Here is a 16,036-nt window from a genome sequence, read left to right on the forward strand (position 1 = left end):
GGCCTGCCTCACCTGACGTGTAGCTCATGGAATTTATTTAATTTCCGCCTGGCCATTGAAGTAAATTGACTTTTGCCGCCCCTCGGACACCTCCCACATCTCTTTTTCATGGCATGTGTGTGTGTGTGTGTTGAGGGACAAACAAAAGCTGTGGGCTAATGCAAATTTGGCCCGATCTTTAGATAAGTATCGGGAATGGAAAAGCCAGTCAAAGTTGTGGCAAGGTTTTTACAGAGAAAATATCGTATTTGTAAATAATAAATCAAAAGGGAAAATATTGTAAGATATAATATGGATTTCACTCTACAAATAAATGTTAGATTTAGCTACTTTTCCCCGAAATCAATAAATTTTTAAATGGGTTTTTTTTTAAGAATATTGCTTCATGGTCTTATTAATATTTTTGTTTAATTAAATTAACAAAGTATTAATCAATATTTTGTCGTTGCTTTTCCCAGTGCTTTTTAGATGTTTTTAGGGACTCCGTGGCGACATTTCGCTGCTGCACTCTTATCGCTTTAATTAGTTTTTCAAAAAGTTGGACCGACAAAAACCCTTGGAATAGGAAAAGCCCAGACAGTCAGACAGAGAGAGACAGATAGTTGGGACAAAACCTAGTGTACTGGCAATTATGAAATTGCTAATAAGTCCGCACTTATTGCGGGCCAAATGCATTTAAGGCGCGCCTTTACATTTAATTAAGGCCGAGTGAAGGGCACCACCTGCTCTGCTTTCCGATTTTCCAGATTTCCTGTTTATCTTTTCCTGAGGCGCCTTCTTTGAGCCCCGCCTTTTGCCAATTTGCATGAATATTTATAGGAAATGCAACTCTCGAGAAAGCGTCGCCGGATTAGGCACCAAATTTATATGCACAAAAAAATAAAAGAAAAAAAAACGAAGAAAGGAAATCAACAAAAACAAAAATCGTTAAAGAAACGAAGAAGGTGAGAATGCAAAACTCCTTGAGATTCGGCCAAAAGTTTCCGGCACCTGCAATAAAAAAAAGTTTTCCCTAATCCTCTAGGGGATTTTCCGTAATAAATGATTTAAACTTGCATTTGCAATGAAGGAGAAAAACTTAATGAACGAAAGCGGCACTGATACATATCTGAAGAATATCGCAAACAAATCTTTGGAAAACCCAAGGGAAATTTAACGTTTATTTCATCCAATATTTGTTTGAAATTATTCAACAAAAGTTTAAAAATTTTCTACATATTAAAAATAATTTCATTTATTTAATTATCTTTATACCATTTCCCTTACATTTTAATAAAAGATTGAAAACTGAGCAAGTAATAATTTTTTGGCCTGAAAATTACAAATGTATCTGAAGAATACAAAAAAATCTTCACGAATACCCAAGGAAATTTAATACTTAATTTTTTGTACTTGATTTTATCCGCAATTTCTTAAAAAAATGCATTAAAAATACATACAAAATATTTAAAAATATATCCCTTTCAAAATTGCCTTTTAATTAAAATAAAAGATTAAAACCGAAGCGTATGAACTTTTTGTTATCTGAAGAATATCTGAATATTTAAAGAATATCTGAATAATATCGAACAAATCTTTAGAAATACCCAGTGCAATTTAACGCTGAAAATTTGGTTCTTAATTTTGTTAGAAATAATGATAAAGTAAATGGATAAAAATATATAAAAAATACGTTTCTTAACTCTATACCCCTTACTAAACTGCTTTTAAATTTAAATAAAATATCGAATGAACTTTTTCTGACCAAAAGAAACCGTGCAAAAATCGTTCAATCTTCTTAAGCAAGCGAACAGGCGTCGAGAAAATACAGCAAGCCAGCGAAACCGTTTCAATTCAGCTGAGAAAAATAATAAACAACAAACATACAAACTTTACGCTCGCAGCGTAATTAGCCGGCATATGTGTACGTGTGTATGTGAATGAGTATGATTGTGTGTATGTTCGTGTTTGCTTTGTCACGGTTCTTTGCTTACAGCCATCTCGCTTAAGCATTTGCCTTGCCAGCTAGCCATCTCCCTTCCACTCGCACACTGAGTGCATTTTACAGTTTTGAAACGATCATGCGGGCGTGTGGCAAATGGGAGGGCGGCAAGCCGTGTGCTGCTGAGTGCTGCTCGCCTGGTATTCACATGGATCACTTTATCGATTTTACGAAGAAGCGAAAATATGCGATCGATTTAATTTTTGTGATCTCGGAATCGGAATCATTTTCAACCGCCAACCAAGATGTGATCGTGTCGCTTTTTTTCAGTGCGACCCAGACAGCAGAGACAAAGTACCGCAAATGAGCATCACCACTGACGGCGAGCGATCGTGGAAAAGATATACAGAACGAAAAAATAATAAACAAATAGAAAAAAAGTACTTGGAGATGCCGGGGATTGAACCCGGGGCCTCTCACATGCAAAGCGAGCGCTCTACCACTGAGCTACATCCCCCATGCGGGCAACGAGCGCTAAATGCTTATACGAACGAAGTGGCTAAGCCGAAATAGTGACGCAGCAGTTAGTAAATGTATGTACATACTGGGTTTCTCTTTGCACGAATGAAACGTTTGACTACAAAATTTAATCGTATTGTAATTAGAATCAGAAACCAAATAAAGAAAGTTGTGATAAATGTAATTAATTATTATTTATATTTATTTATTTATTATATATTTATTAAGAATAAATGTGTTTATTTTTGTACTCCACTCAGTTTCTTTCACAACCCTCTCTTTGGCTTCGGATTCCCTCTTCTTCTTCTTCAGCTTGAAAACATCCCTATTCCCAGTTGGTCTTGTGGAAAATGGAATTTGGACACCGGTATGCGCAATGGGGATGTAGCTCAGTGGTAGAGCGCTCGCTTTGCATGTGAGAGGCCCCGGGTTCAATCCCCGGCATCTCCAAGTACTATTTTTGTTACTATTCTATTTTTTTTGTTTGCTAATCTTTCCTTTTTTATATGTTTTTCCAGTTTTTTTGGGTCTTTAAATGCGTTTTGAAGCCAGTGGCCATGGCCAGTGACTTGATTTATGCGCAACGAGGCGGCAATAATGAATTATTTATGCCGATTTACGGCTGCCAGGCAGGTCTGCATGTCAATTGGCAAGCTTTTTCGCCACACACAACTATTTTGGGGATTTCGATGGAGGAGGAGGTGTGAGGGAGGAAAACTTGAACAATTCTGTTGGCCAGTGTTTGACTTCTGGCAGCATTTAAGACCAAAGCCGTAGCCACAATGCAGTCAAGTGGTTAAAATGTGTGTATACCCAAAGTGCTGTGAAAGGAAATTGGCTTGTTCTCACTTTTGCAACACACACACACTTGCTGGCTGCTTGAAATTAAAATTAAATTTTGCATGAGCTCATATATATTGGCCAGGCCAATCCTGGACAGGCAATTGATTTTGTTGCGGTCGAGCGTAAGGGCGAGAGGGAAAGGATACGATCCTGTTTCAGGAATATAACTTGCAGTTTATTTAGTGCAAACCGATTTTGACATCCTTCCAGGGGGAAAGGGTGCCTTCTTTTTCTTCACACGCATCTTGAGTCCCATCAATTAGTAAGGAATACAGAGTGCATAAATGAAAAATATATTTATTTACAAAAATTCGAAATGCTAAATCAGAAATGCCAAATCCCTTAGCCCCAGACACAAGTCGCATAAATAAGATTATGCCAGGTCTCGTGTTGGATTGAAATTAATTACCATAACGACGTCTGGTCTTGTCATTGTGTGGGATTTATTTGCCGGCAATAAATATTTTATAACATTGTTGGCTACTATTTTGGGCCCTGATGGACTTGAAGCCATAATTTGAATAAAAGAAAATCCAAATCGAAATTGTCACACAGAATTTATGTAATTGCATAAACACCGCAAGGACATTGAGAGAGTGTCCTGTCTCAAAAGGCCCAGCCTCGGTCTGCCTCCTGCCTGACTACTAAATAATTGAGGCAACAAACTAAACAAATGACATAACCTCAATTTCATGACGGCCTGGTTCCAAGCCAGTGTGTGGCCTTTATACACTTGGACTTGCCTCAGGGAAACCTGGATGCACATGTGGGTGTTATCGATTTTATGGGCTGCCACTTCCAAAAGGATCTCCTGCTTGATTAAAGCAATTGTTAAAGTTCTGATTAGACCCAGGTTTATCCTAAAAGATTAATTTAAGTAACCGAACTTAGATTATGAGCTTGTTTGGTTTTAAGGTGTTGGAAAACTTATCGATTTATAAATGTTTAGTTGTCGATGCCATTATACACTTGGACTTGCCTCAGGGAAACCTGGATGCACCAGTGGGTGTTATCGATTTTATGGGCTGCCACTTCCAAAAGGATCTCCTGCTTGATTAAAGCAATTGTTAAAGTTCTGATTAGACCCAGGTTTACCCTAAAAGATTAATTTAAGTAACCGAACTTAGATTATGAGCTTGTTTGGTTTTAAGGTGTTGGAAAACTTATCGATTTATAAATGTTTAGTTATCGATGCCATTATACACTAGGACTTGCCTCAGGGAAACCTGGATGCACCAGTGGGTGTTATCGATTTTATGGGCTGCCACTTCCAAAAGGATCTCTTGCTTGATTAAAGCAATTGTTGAAGTTCTGATTAGACCCAGGTTGTAGCCTAAAAGATTATTTTAAGTAACCGAACTTAGATTATGAGCGTGTTGGGTTTTAAGAAGGTGATGAGAAAATGATCGATTAATGCATGATTAGTTATCGATGCCAGGATAAAAGATTTCTTTTTGGTTTTGTAAGAATCTACGCTTCTTGAGGAATAAGAATAAAAGATTAAAGAAATCGCTACAAATTATTTTAGGAAACTAGACTAAAACTTCTTGGGTTATTAGTAAGTAATTACCAAAATTTTCCTTAATCAACTATTTAAGCTATCGATGTCAGGATAAAGGATGTCTTTTGAGTTTGCAGGAATTAAAATTTTTCAGGAATAATGTTAGCTAATTAGGGTACTAAAGGAAACACCATAGCCTATTTTACGTAACCGATCTAGAATTTTGAGCTTGTTGGTTTATTAGAAAGTGGTGAAAAAGAGATGTTTTGGAACTCCCAATAAATTTTTAGGCAATCCATATTGCATAAATAAATCAATCAAAAAGGGATGCCGAACACCTATGCTGCAAAAATTCATACGTTCATAACTGTCACTCCCTCCTCTAATACCTGTCCCCTCACCTAAGGTGAAAATGTTAATGCGCTTAATTCCATTATGGTTTATTCCTTCACTTCTCCTCTGGCTTATGTTAATCGCATGACCCCAAGCCCAGGTCAAAGCCGATTCCGATTCGGTAGAGAGGGAAAGGGCTCTAATTAGGCAACCACAAGTGCAGGCGCCGATAAGAAATTGGAATTGGAAATGCCAAAGCATTTGGGGGGCTGTCAAGGACCTAAGACCCTGGCTTAATCACATTAAATGCACATTTAAAATTCTCTTTCGGCAATCGCCAGCCTCCGAGTGCGACAGTATCACATCCTCATCATCATCATCATCATCATCATCCTGCGGACGAGTATCAATGTCCGGGAAAGTGAAAAACCTATACACAGTGCCGTGTGTTTGAGTGAAGAGAGAGGGGACTGGCGGCCAAGGATGGCGACTAAAGGACATCTGGCAGTGCGTGTGTGGTAAATTAATAATGCATTTCGATATCGAAGCCACTTTGCATTCAAATTCAATTGTGCATGCGTGCAAATTCAATTCCCCAAAGCCCAAAAGCATAAACTAAATTATATTGCTGCAAAATTTAAATGCGAAACTATATTTGTGTGGGGTAGAGGACGACAAACGAGGACGAGGACTAAAACAAGGCCGAGCCGGCCTGGGAAGTGGACCCGTGACAATTGCAATTGCAAGTGTCAAAAAAGGAAGCGCCGCAGTCGTATGGAACCCTCCGCCTCCCCAGAAATATGGCCAACCAAAGTCCAAACTCCAAACTCCAAAACCCAAACCCAAACCTAGGACACAATCACGTTTCAATTAACAGCCATGGCCCGCACTGTACTGGCCATTCGGTGCTGGCCATATTCGTATGTAAAACACGCACGCAACGGCTGCTCATCGGGCAGGGCTTAATGGCCAGAGTCCTGGACATCATAATTCCGGCCACAATTCCCAAACACCGCAAACACATTGGGGGACGAACATGTGGGGCTGGTGGGGTTTGAGCAGAGAGAGAGAGAGGTTAAGGGTTAAAGGGTGAGGCTTGATGAGGATGAGGTTAAGAGGAGGGAAAGGGTGCAGGAAGCCGGATGGGAGTGGGGATGGGGGTGTGGAGGAGAGCTGCAGGCCCAGCCAGGGCAAAGTTCTATGGGGCGCATGAACTAATTACGTTAATATGCGACAACGTTTTCATAGGCGAAAAATGTTTGCTGCACTGCGGGCTCCAAGCACTTGAAGAATTTTTGGGTTTCAATTGAAAAAGGAAGTAATTTTTAATAATTAGAAATAATAATAACGGGAAGAATTACAGAATATCATGTGGGATATTACAGGAAACTTCAACAATTGAAGATTAAGAAGGTAAGCTTTCTTATTAATGCCATATAATTGAGTTAATTTTATTTATGTAAAGTAGAAACCTTAAAAAATGTTAACAAATTTTTAAATAATTTTAAAAATCAATAGAAAAGTCACCCAAAAGTATGCAATACTACATAAAATCGACTATTGTTGTTGAAAGTACACCATACTTTCTCTTACTTTTGGATAATACAAAGATTTATTTTATTCTTTAAATATTTTCCAATTTTTTTCTTCATTTTTTGTTCTGTAATTTTCAATTTGACTTAATAACTACCTATTTTTCCCAGTGTATTCCACAGGACAGACAGAGTTAAGGGGAGAAATGTGTGTGTGTGCTTGCAATTGGATAACCAGGGACGATGCAAATGTGTGGAGTGCAAATCCGGAGGCACTAGAGTTATGCTCGATTGGTTTTCGACGGGCAAAGAGTCCGGCTGCCTTGCCAGAAATTGGAGAGTTATCCAAGGCGAATCGGTGCGTCTAGAATTGGTATTTTCCCTCAGAAAATGGGAACATTTACCGAGGGTTACAAACCCACTGCGGTGCATCAACTGTCAGTTGGGAGGGGAAGGCTTCTCTGCATGTGTCCACGCCCCCACAGCACCACCCTGGAGAAGCTGCAACTGTTTGGATGCCGGGCTATTAAGAATGCCAACACAACGGACCCGGATGAGCGGACGTGGACCAGTTGCGTACGTGTTGAACGTCGGTTATCATACCTGCTGTAGAACACGCTAAGCCCAGCAGCATTACCGTGCTCCGATCCCAGGATCCCCAATCCCCGATCCCCGACCCACTGTGCATATATAGCCATATAGCCATATAGCCAAGCCTCCGCCCCCCGGGTGTGCATTCATAAATAAGACATCCAACGAGGCAGCCTCAGCAGGGAGCACATCTCCAGCCTGACCTGTCCATCCAGGTTAACAGGGGAGGGCATGGGGAAGAGGGGGTTGGCGGGGAAAGTGGCCACAACCCAGGGCCAAAAAGAACACTGAGAATAACTAAATGAGTAAGTGAAAGGTGGCTAATCATTCATTAATTAGGTTCTATAATTGAGAAGAGAAAAGTTGATATAACTCTTCTAAAAAATAGTTTTTTGTGTGTTTTTCTCGTTCTTTACATATAGTATTTTTTTATATTGTTTTAAAGTATAGGAAATATTTCTTATATTTTTTAGAAGGTTAATATTTTTTGTTAGAAGAAAAAGTAAATCCATATTTCTTAGCATTTTGTTAGAACGAATTTGAACTGATTTAAAATCTACACTAATTTTCGTGGAAATACATAGGGAATTATAAAATTTTTTTGTACCTTTAAAAATGTGTTATTTAACAACTTAAAAATACTTTAACAAAATATATAAGAGAAGTTATTTGTTTCAAAAAACCCCTTTAGTGCTTAACTTCACTTTTTTCATAATTTGAAAATGTAATATCGTATACATACATAATTTTTAAGAATTAGTATTGTAGCTTTTATGGAAGTTGCATGTTTAAATATAGGTTTGCCTTGATTTAAATTTTAGGTACTATTTAATATTTAAAAAGCAGAAAAAGAACTTAAACATTTCCTAGCATATGCCACTTGATCTGATATCTCCACTTTTACTTTTGGCAACCCCTAAGAGATTTAAAAACTTTTTCAAACTTTTAAAAGTGTGTTTTTTAATGCATTACAAATATCTTCAATTATTTATATTATGCCAGTAAAAAAAACCTATTTTTAATGATGATAATCATTGATTTGTTAACATTTTAATGGATTTTCCAGAGATTTCAAGGGTGTATTCCCAATTTAATAAGGAGTTTTCTTATAGTGAAACTCCCCCTTGAATGCTGAGCATACACACACACATATTCGATCAGTCACTCACGTACGCTCTCAAAGTCCTGCGGCAACGTTGTCCTGCGGAAAAAGGGAAGCTGCCAGGCAGATGGCCAGATGGATGCTGCTGCTGCTGTTGACAGTGCCTGCTGTCATTCATTCATTAATGCATTTTCCTGATTTTCACTCATTTAACTCTATAGATTTTTCATTTTGCCTATTACGAGCCAGGACATCAGTATAGGACACAGGGTCATAGAGGGAGGACGAAAAGGGGAGGCTGGCTGACTGGCTGGCTGGCCTGTGCGACAGCATCAGAAAACAGGAAAACGTGGCTCATGGCTGTACGCTCTGGGCTCCCGGCTCTCGCATGTCCTGACCTCTTTGGCCTGGTCGGTTGCCTGTTGGTTTTGTCCTGGCCCCGGGAGCCATGCTTCATTTACTTTGTTGTCGGTGGCCATTAGTTTTGACGCACTTTGGACCAGGTCTCTCCACCTCGCTCTACCTTCCACCTGGGACGGTGGGCTGCCCGGGGGGGCTGAATCCCGGCCGGCATTGTGGGGTTAAGTGGGCCGTATTTGTGTATGTGTGTGCGTCGTCTAAGGGGTGAGGATAATGGATTGACAGGCTTCGTTAGCAGGATAGCTGAGAGCTGAGGTCAATCGAATCGTAGGCAAACTTTCAAATATATCACTGGAAATCAGCAATCGATTCCGGATGCAAATCGTAATCGATAGAAAGTAAACAAACCTGTATATATCCTTGGGCTAAGTTGGGAAAATGGTGATTGGATATCCTGGCTCATAGGATAAAGGAAGTTTATGCTTGGTTTATATGAAATTAAATAGAGGAGACTGTTTTTTTTTATATCTGTATTCTTATGAGGACATTATTCGTTCTGTTTTCTTTTACCAAAACTATCCTTTATCCTTGGACTATCCTGAATATCGGTAAGCTCCTTCAATCTCAATTTAACCCCATCAATCGAGAGGTAAGCAAATTCATACAGAACCGCAAGAATCATCCTTTCTTTCCACTTTCTGTTTTTCTATTTTTCAACACTTGATTGTATTCTCCAGATCCTTTGGCCATCTCACCTGGCTCAAGTGTCACCTGCTCCTTCTTTTTTTTTTTGTAGCCTTCCTTGAGCAAACACAGACGACACTTCTTCGGCTTCAGCTGCTTTTTATCTGCTCTCCCGATTTTCCGAGCGTTTAAGCAACAATAACAGCAACAGCGGCCAAGGTGAGTAAACAAAAGTCGGACTTCAAGTCCTTGGGCGGGTGTCCTGCGATGTCCTGCTACTTTTACCGGAGGTGGCGATAAGAAAAGTAGCTATAATATGGATTAATTAAAAAATATTTGAAGGTTAAAAAGAGTATTAAGAGTGTAATAAGAATTTTTTGAAGAGAAGTTAAATGCTTAAATATGCTTACTTAATGTAATATTGTTTAATTATAATGGATCTATAATTATTACAAAATAATAATTGAACATTAATATAAACATATTTTTATTTTATATAATTATTTTAAAATATGGCCAAAAAAATACATTATAATTGAAATTTCCAGAAAATCCTAGTTAAAGTTTTGTTTAAATATTTAAAATACGTTTCATAACTTAATTAATAATTATTTTCTTAAACAAACTAAGCAGAAAGTATTTTGTCTTCTTTTTTAAGTAGGAATACACCGGATTGAATGATTATATCATATAACTGCAATAGAACGATCGATAATTTTTTTAGAAAATAATTTTTAACTTTGCGGGTTTTCAATATACATATGTATATAGGCATTTTGCATAATTTTAAAGATTTCAATAAAATTTCATAAAAATCTGAGCACCATATCATATAGCTGCCATAGAAACGATCGATGAATTTGTAGAAAAATTCACGCCATAAGCATTTTGTAATTTTTTAGAATTTTCATGAAATGTTCTTAAAAATCGGACGACTATATCATATAGCTGCCATGAAACGATCGGTAATATAATTCCTTTCGTTTGAAAGTGGCGCCAATCATTCGCTGTCATCGTTGCCATTTTCAAATATCGGCCACCTGCTGTAATAGAGAGAGGCGCTTTCGCTCTCTGGACTCTCCCGCTTAACTCTTCCCGTTCATTTCTCACACTCCTACATGGCAATAATTTTCGCTCTTCTCCTTGCATTTTTCGTTCGCCATCAAATTGTTCGGTCCCAAAACGCGCAGCTCGTCTGAAAAAAGTGTGAAAAGCGGGAAAACGGTCGGGAAAATTGTCGCCGGTTGTGCTATTATGCTTCGCCGTGAAAAACCAACCCTCCGGAGTGTTCGGAACGAGATCAACGTGTGAAAATCCGGAGTAATTGTGCGAAAATACGAAGTGAGTGTGCGAAACGCGGGAAAACGAGTGAAAAAATCGGCGTCGGCGGTGATTTTCGCGGATTCGGCGGTCCGCCGTGAAAAATCACTTTTCCGGAGGGTTAGGAACTCGATCGTCGTGTGAAAATCTACGCCCGTGTTGCGAACACATTCGTTTTTTAAGTCCCGTTAGTTTCAGTTTCAGTCTTTGGCCTACAGAGAAAAAAAATGTGCAAGTGAAAAAGAAAATTAAAAAAGTGCCTGTGTTTAATATCAAATCCTACTAGTTTTCGTTACGGTGTCGTATTTATTTTATTTTTTGTTTTATTTTTTTTTTTTTTTGTGTTATAATATGCATATGTCTTTTCTCTGGCCTTAATTGTCTCAGTGTAGGCCGCGGTGAACTTTAACAAGGAAGAGACGATGACAGCGCATGCGCCGTTTAGACTGCCACTGCAACAAGAACAACAACACGGTGAGTGAGTGAAGATCATCCGTTGCTTTTTTCTTGTCCCCTTTTTCGTTACGGTTTTTCGGCGGCACAAGCCGTTAGGTTTTGAAAATTGAATGCAAGCAAACGAAACGTAACTGCTCTCTCACGGGCATTATGTGTACTTGGAATGCGATCCACATTTATGGATTGAAAGCTTTAAGCGTTGTTTGTTTTGATTAATTGGATCCAAATCAAAATGGGAACTATTTGTAAATAGAAATTGGTTCAATCAGTGTTGGAAAGGGTTTTAAATAAAATGTAATTTAATATAACCTTGCAATTAATTTAAATTTAGTCAGAAGCATGTAACGTAGTGAAGAACTCATTTCGACCCTATAAATCGTATATATTCTTGATCAGCATCAAGAGCAGAGTTGACCTAGCCATGTTTGAAAAAAGAAAAAATAAATTTACTCAATTTATTCAAAATTTTCTAAGGGGTTACATTGTTAAAATTTTTAAAAATTTATAAAAAAATTTAATGTTTTAAAATATTACATGTAGTATGCAGATTTGTTTACCTAATAATAATTAACACAGGAAAGCATTCCAAATTAAAATTAATGCCTTTTTGGCTTAGTTATGAGCTTTTGAAACTTCGATAGTACCAAAGACTTGCCATATAAAAATATCAATAATTATCAATTGAAAGAATGTGAATATTTTAAGCTTTTGATCAATTTCTCCGATTCGGTTCTCTAATTCAATTGGAAACTGCAATTCTATATTTATCTATATTTATTTTATTAGATTTTCAAACAATTTAATCAAAATTGAATATGTATGAGCTTAAGTTGGCTTTAAATTTCTGTAAATTATCCCATATTTACCATAAAATAGCCAAGTGACCATCTTTGCCTTGACAACCACCTGATTTCCCCCCTTTTTTCCTGACGCTGTTCACACTAAATGACGCTCGAGGGCAACGACAAGGACTCGAAGCTGGCGCCGCTGCCAGCGTCGAAAAGTCAAAAGGCCACGACTTGGTCTAAACTGACTTTGGCTTTTCAGGTATAATTAATCTTGTTTAGCTCTTGTTGTTGCCGGGGACTGCTGCTGCCCGAGTCTGTCTGTCTCTCAGTCTGTCACCCAGGGCTCCTGTGTTGTTTGTTTGTCTTTCCATTCGGCTTCAGCAGCTCCTTGAACAGGACATTCGCCCCTTCTGGAAGCGCTGCCCAGTAATGTATTTAGAACGAGTTTAATTTGCTCGCCAGCACATTTTTCTCTTCATGGTCGAGAAGGAAAGTTCGTGGGGGGGATGGGGCGAGCGAGAGTCCTGGGCCAGGTTAACTATTAATTTTCGGCCCCTGAGCAAGATTAACGAGTGCATGATTGCCTCAAATTGTCTAGGAAAAGGCGGGGGAGGTGGCAAGGCAGCAGAGGGTGGTGGGCGGTGACTTAATGCCCAAATTCATGGCATACTTCAAGGCGACCCTAGACCGAAATTTATTTTCGTCCATTGCAATTTTGTCGCTATTTTCAAGTTGATTTTTATTTTGTCGCTCAGGCTCAGGCTTAGGGTAAGAGTAAGAGTAAGGGTATTTTTATCCTTCTTCCATTTCCACCAACTGCAATTTCTTCAGCTTCTTAGTCCATTTTCTTGAGGGCAGCGCACCGGGTCGGCGGTAATTAATTTTGTTTCATGTCACAGCTGCTCGGTGAATTTATTTTGTTTACAGTTTGGCCAGATAATTGCACTTTAGTTTTGCAATAGCAATCTTTGAAAAGGGTTTTATCAAATCATTATTGGAGCTTAAAGAGGTTTTATATTGATTAGAAAAGCATGCATTTGGTATATGATTATGAATATAATATAAAATATCTCTCGATTTAATATATTAAAAGCGAACTTGTAGTCATCAGATATTACTGATGGGGAAGCTGTTTATTTCAGTCTACTTTGGCTCTGTGACAAGATACTTGTTAGGTTTCTAAATTCAGTTAAAATTATGATTTATTTCCTAAGCTCGGTTTCCCAAAAAAGATGTTCTTTCAAAAATAGACTTATCGATTTCTGGTTTTGGTTTCCCACCAGCAAAGATCTGTGCACCGAAACAATTGGAAATCCGAATGAGAAAACGGAAAATTGTAAAATGAAGAAAAATGTTGCATTGATTTTGCAAATCTGTAAGCCCAAAAACAGGAGAGGACCCCCTCAACCTCTTTCGACACGAAACGAAAACTCTGACAAAAATTGCTTTCCTCTTCTCCGTCGTTGGCTTTGTTTTGTGTCCAAAAATGCAGCTCGTTTTCGCATTTCTTGTTGGCTGTTAAGTAAAATGTTTTCATTGTATTTGAAATGCTGCCAGGACGAGCAGAGACAGAGGCAGAGGCTGGCGAAAGGACAGGGATTGGCTGCACTATGTTTGTTTATTATTGCAACAAAGCTGGGATGTGTTTTTGCAGTTGACACCTGAAATGCAAACACATTTGCCACAGCCGCTGAACAGGATCAGCATTGGAATCAGGACGACGACGGGACGAGGGACGCAGATTACAGAAATGCAGATGCACCAGCAGCAGCTGGTGCTGCTTATGGACGACCAGGATGAGCACCAGGAAGAGTATGTGTGTGTGTGTGTGTGTTTGTGTGCCCCTGACAAGCTGCAGTTGTTGCACATGAAAGAGTTCGAAAGGCAAAAGTCTTGTTTTCATTTTCCAGCTACACGAGAAAGTCGAGCCAGCGCTTGACTCTCGAACTTGCCGCCGGAGGTCACTGCCAATTGACCCAGAGTCTGACAACCAAATGATTTCCAATATGTTGGTTCCAATGTCTAAATAATTCATTGACCAAGATTAATTTGTTAAATTTAATGTATATTCTATACAATAACCTTTAAAGGTGAGGTTATGAAATGAGATACCTCAACAGTTCTCTGAGTAAACTGACTGAAAAATCATTTTCACCCTTTCAACTATGTATATTCCCTGTGTATCTCCGATGGGACCTGAGTAAGCCGTAGTCCTCCCTCCTTGATCCTTGTCCTGGAATTTTCGACCTCTGCTCGACGCTGACAGCCTTTGGACCGCATTTGCATTAAGTGCCGCTTAACACGGAATCTCAATATTTTATGCAAAGTACTGTCCTCCGCCTGCAAGCGCAGCGTATCCTTTCGCATTGCCGAAATGTTGTTGTCCTGCTGCGACTGTTGGGTTTCAATAACTTCCAGGCGATGGGGCTGAAGTCTGCGAAAAGCCCATGAATCACTGCAGAGTCCTCCTGCGGCTCCGATTGACTGTCAACGGGATTTGGTTGCATTGCATCTGCTTTTCTGCTGCTTGGGCTTATGCAACCTTTTGCTCCTTCTTCGATTTTATATGTATGAAGTCCTTGGGCACCTGAGTCAGTTTTCTGTGAGGGTTTTTGTGTGGTTTCTTGAAAGTAATGTGGAGTATATGGAAAGTTTATGTACTAAGGTTTGTTATGAGATATGTAAGTTTTTTGAATGTAAAAACCGATCGATACAATTTAAAACAATTTAAAGGTGAGGATACTGAATAAAAGATTCTTTCAAATAACTAAACTAACTAAAGTACCAACTTTTATAATCAAATTACCTTTCCTTTGAACCAATATTAAGTAATTTCCCCTTCGTTGCTAGAATCCCTTTTTCCATTTCCCTGAGAATCCTTTCAGCTCCATTCCATTGTGGCTGAATAGGAATTTGTGCATTTCGGCGATTGCCTAATGCAGCGTTGCATAATTTCAGCAAAAAATCAAATATTTGAACGTGAATCTTTTGTGCCCCATCTACTCTACGTACTAACCTCTTCCCGCGACTTTCTTTCTTCTATAGTTTATTTTTTTCTTTGCTGGTTGAAAACCTGAGCAGTGAAGCAATCGTTGGAAGGGCAAACAAACTTTTTGCCAAAGCGTCAGTTAATTTAGTCAATTCAGCGAGAGACCTGACCCCGGGAACCCCCTCGCACAAAAAAAGAAAAAATAGAGTGAGGAACCTGCATTACCTCTTAAAAAGAAAAACGTATATAGAACTTGCATTCCGACGGGTGCATTACGTTTCATTTGATTCAGCTGGCAGTGCGAAAATTGCAAAACCAAGTCAACAGAAAATTCGCTCAAGGCGAAGGGGATTCTCTGATTAAAATTTAAGTTTGCTTTTCCCTGACTGACTAAATTTTCCACTCTTTTCGCATTATGCACATGCATATATATATAATTTGGGATCTGAGTTACAGTTTGGCCACGTAATTAGCTAAAATTTAATGTGAAACCCAGGGTTTTCTCGGAAGGGAGCTCAAGGAACGACAATTAGGGGAATTTCCCAATGTCTGGCCTTCTGGTATCTTCGAGTCCACGGGGACATTTGGCCAAAATAAATGGCCTGGCAAATTCGGGGCACTAAATCAGTGCAATTTCATATCAAACCACATTACTCACCGGTCGCCTGTTGTTTATTCGTAATGCATTTTTGTTATATATCTCTCTCCTATATACATATATATATATCTAGATGTGTGTGTGTGTGTATATATACCGGGCTGTGCAATTTTGCTAAGCAAACTTTATGTTCCCCCCCACCAAGTGGCCATATTTCTAGTTCCTCTGGCAAAAAGGTAAGAGCCGAGAAAAAGGAACCAAGGAGCAGGAATGCAAATTTATGGTCAGACAAAGTTGTGTAGACGTTGCAAGCGGTGGCAGCAATTATATATTGCAAAAAGGGGGGGCTCGGAAAAAGGGGGGTTAGCTTCCAGAGGTGCCAAAAGGGGAGGTGACCGACCAGAGAGGGGCCACAAAGGTTAGCTGGCGGGGCAAGTGTAAAAGTGCCCCCAAGGTGCAGCATAAAAATGATTAAATTTCCCTCGTGGAAAAATGTATT

The 16,036-nt window shown here is 39.0% G+C and overlaps 1 long non-coding RNA gene and 2 other non-coding genes across 3 annotated transcripts in view; 2 read left to right on the top strand and 1 right to left on the bottom strand.

Moving 5' to 3' along the window:
* Window positions 1-2,366: 2,366 nt before the first annotated feature.
* TRNAA-UGC (transfer RNA alanine (anticodon UGC)) lies at window positions 2,367-2,438 on the bottom strand. The gene has a single exon. It is a non-coding gene; the product is annotated as a tRNA-Ala (tRNA).
* A 380-nt stretch (window positions 2,439-2,818) lies between these two features.
* Window positions 2,819-2,890, top strand: TRNAA-UGC (transfer RNA alanine (anticodon UGC)). The gene has a single exon. It is a non-coding gene; the product is annotated as a tRNA-Ala (tRNA).
* Window positions 2,891-10,305: 7,415 nt separating this feature from the next.
* The window catches only part of LOC147644365 (uncharacterized), a 39,797-nt gene continuing 34,066 nt past the window's right edge, over window positions 10,306-16,036 (top strand). Inside the window, exon 1 of the long non-coding RNA XR_015270639.1 lies at window positions 10,306-11,180. This is a non-coding gene — a long non-coding RNA (uncharacterized LOC147644365). The remainder of the gene's footprint in view (window positions 11,181-16,036) is intronic.

Source organism: Drosophila serrata, unplaced genomic scaffold, assembly GCF_035046125.1.
Source record: "Drosophila serrata isolate PLE 108 unplaced genomic scaffold, ASM3504612v1 contig_184, whole genome shotgun sequence".
NCBI lineage: Eukaryota > Metazoa > Arthropoda > Insecta > Diptera > Drosophilidae > Drosophila > Drosophila serrata.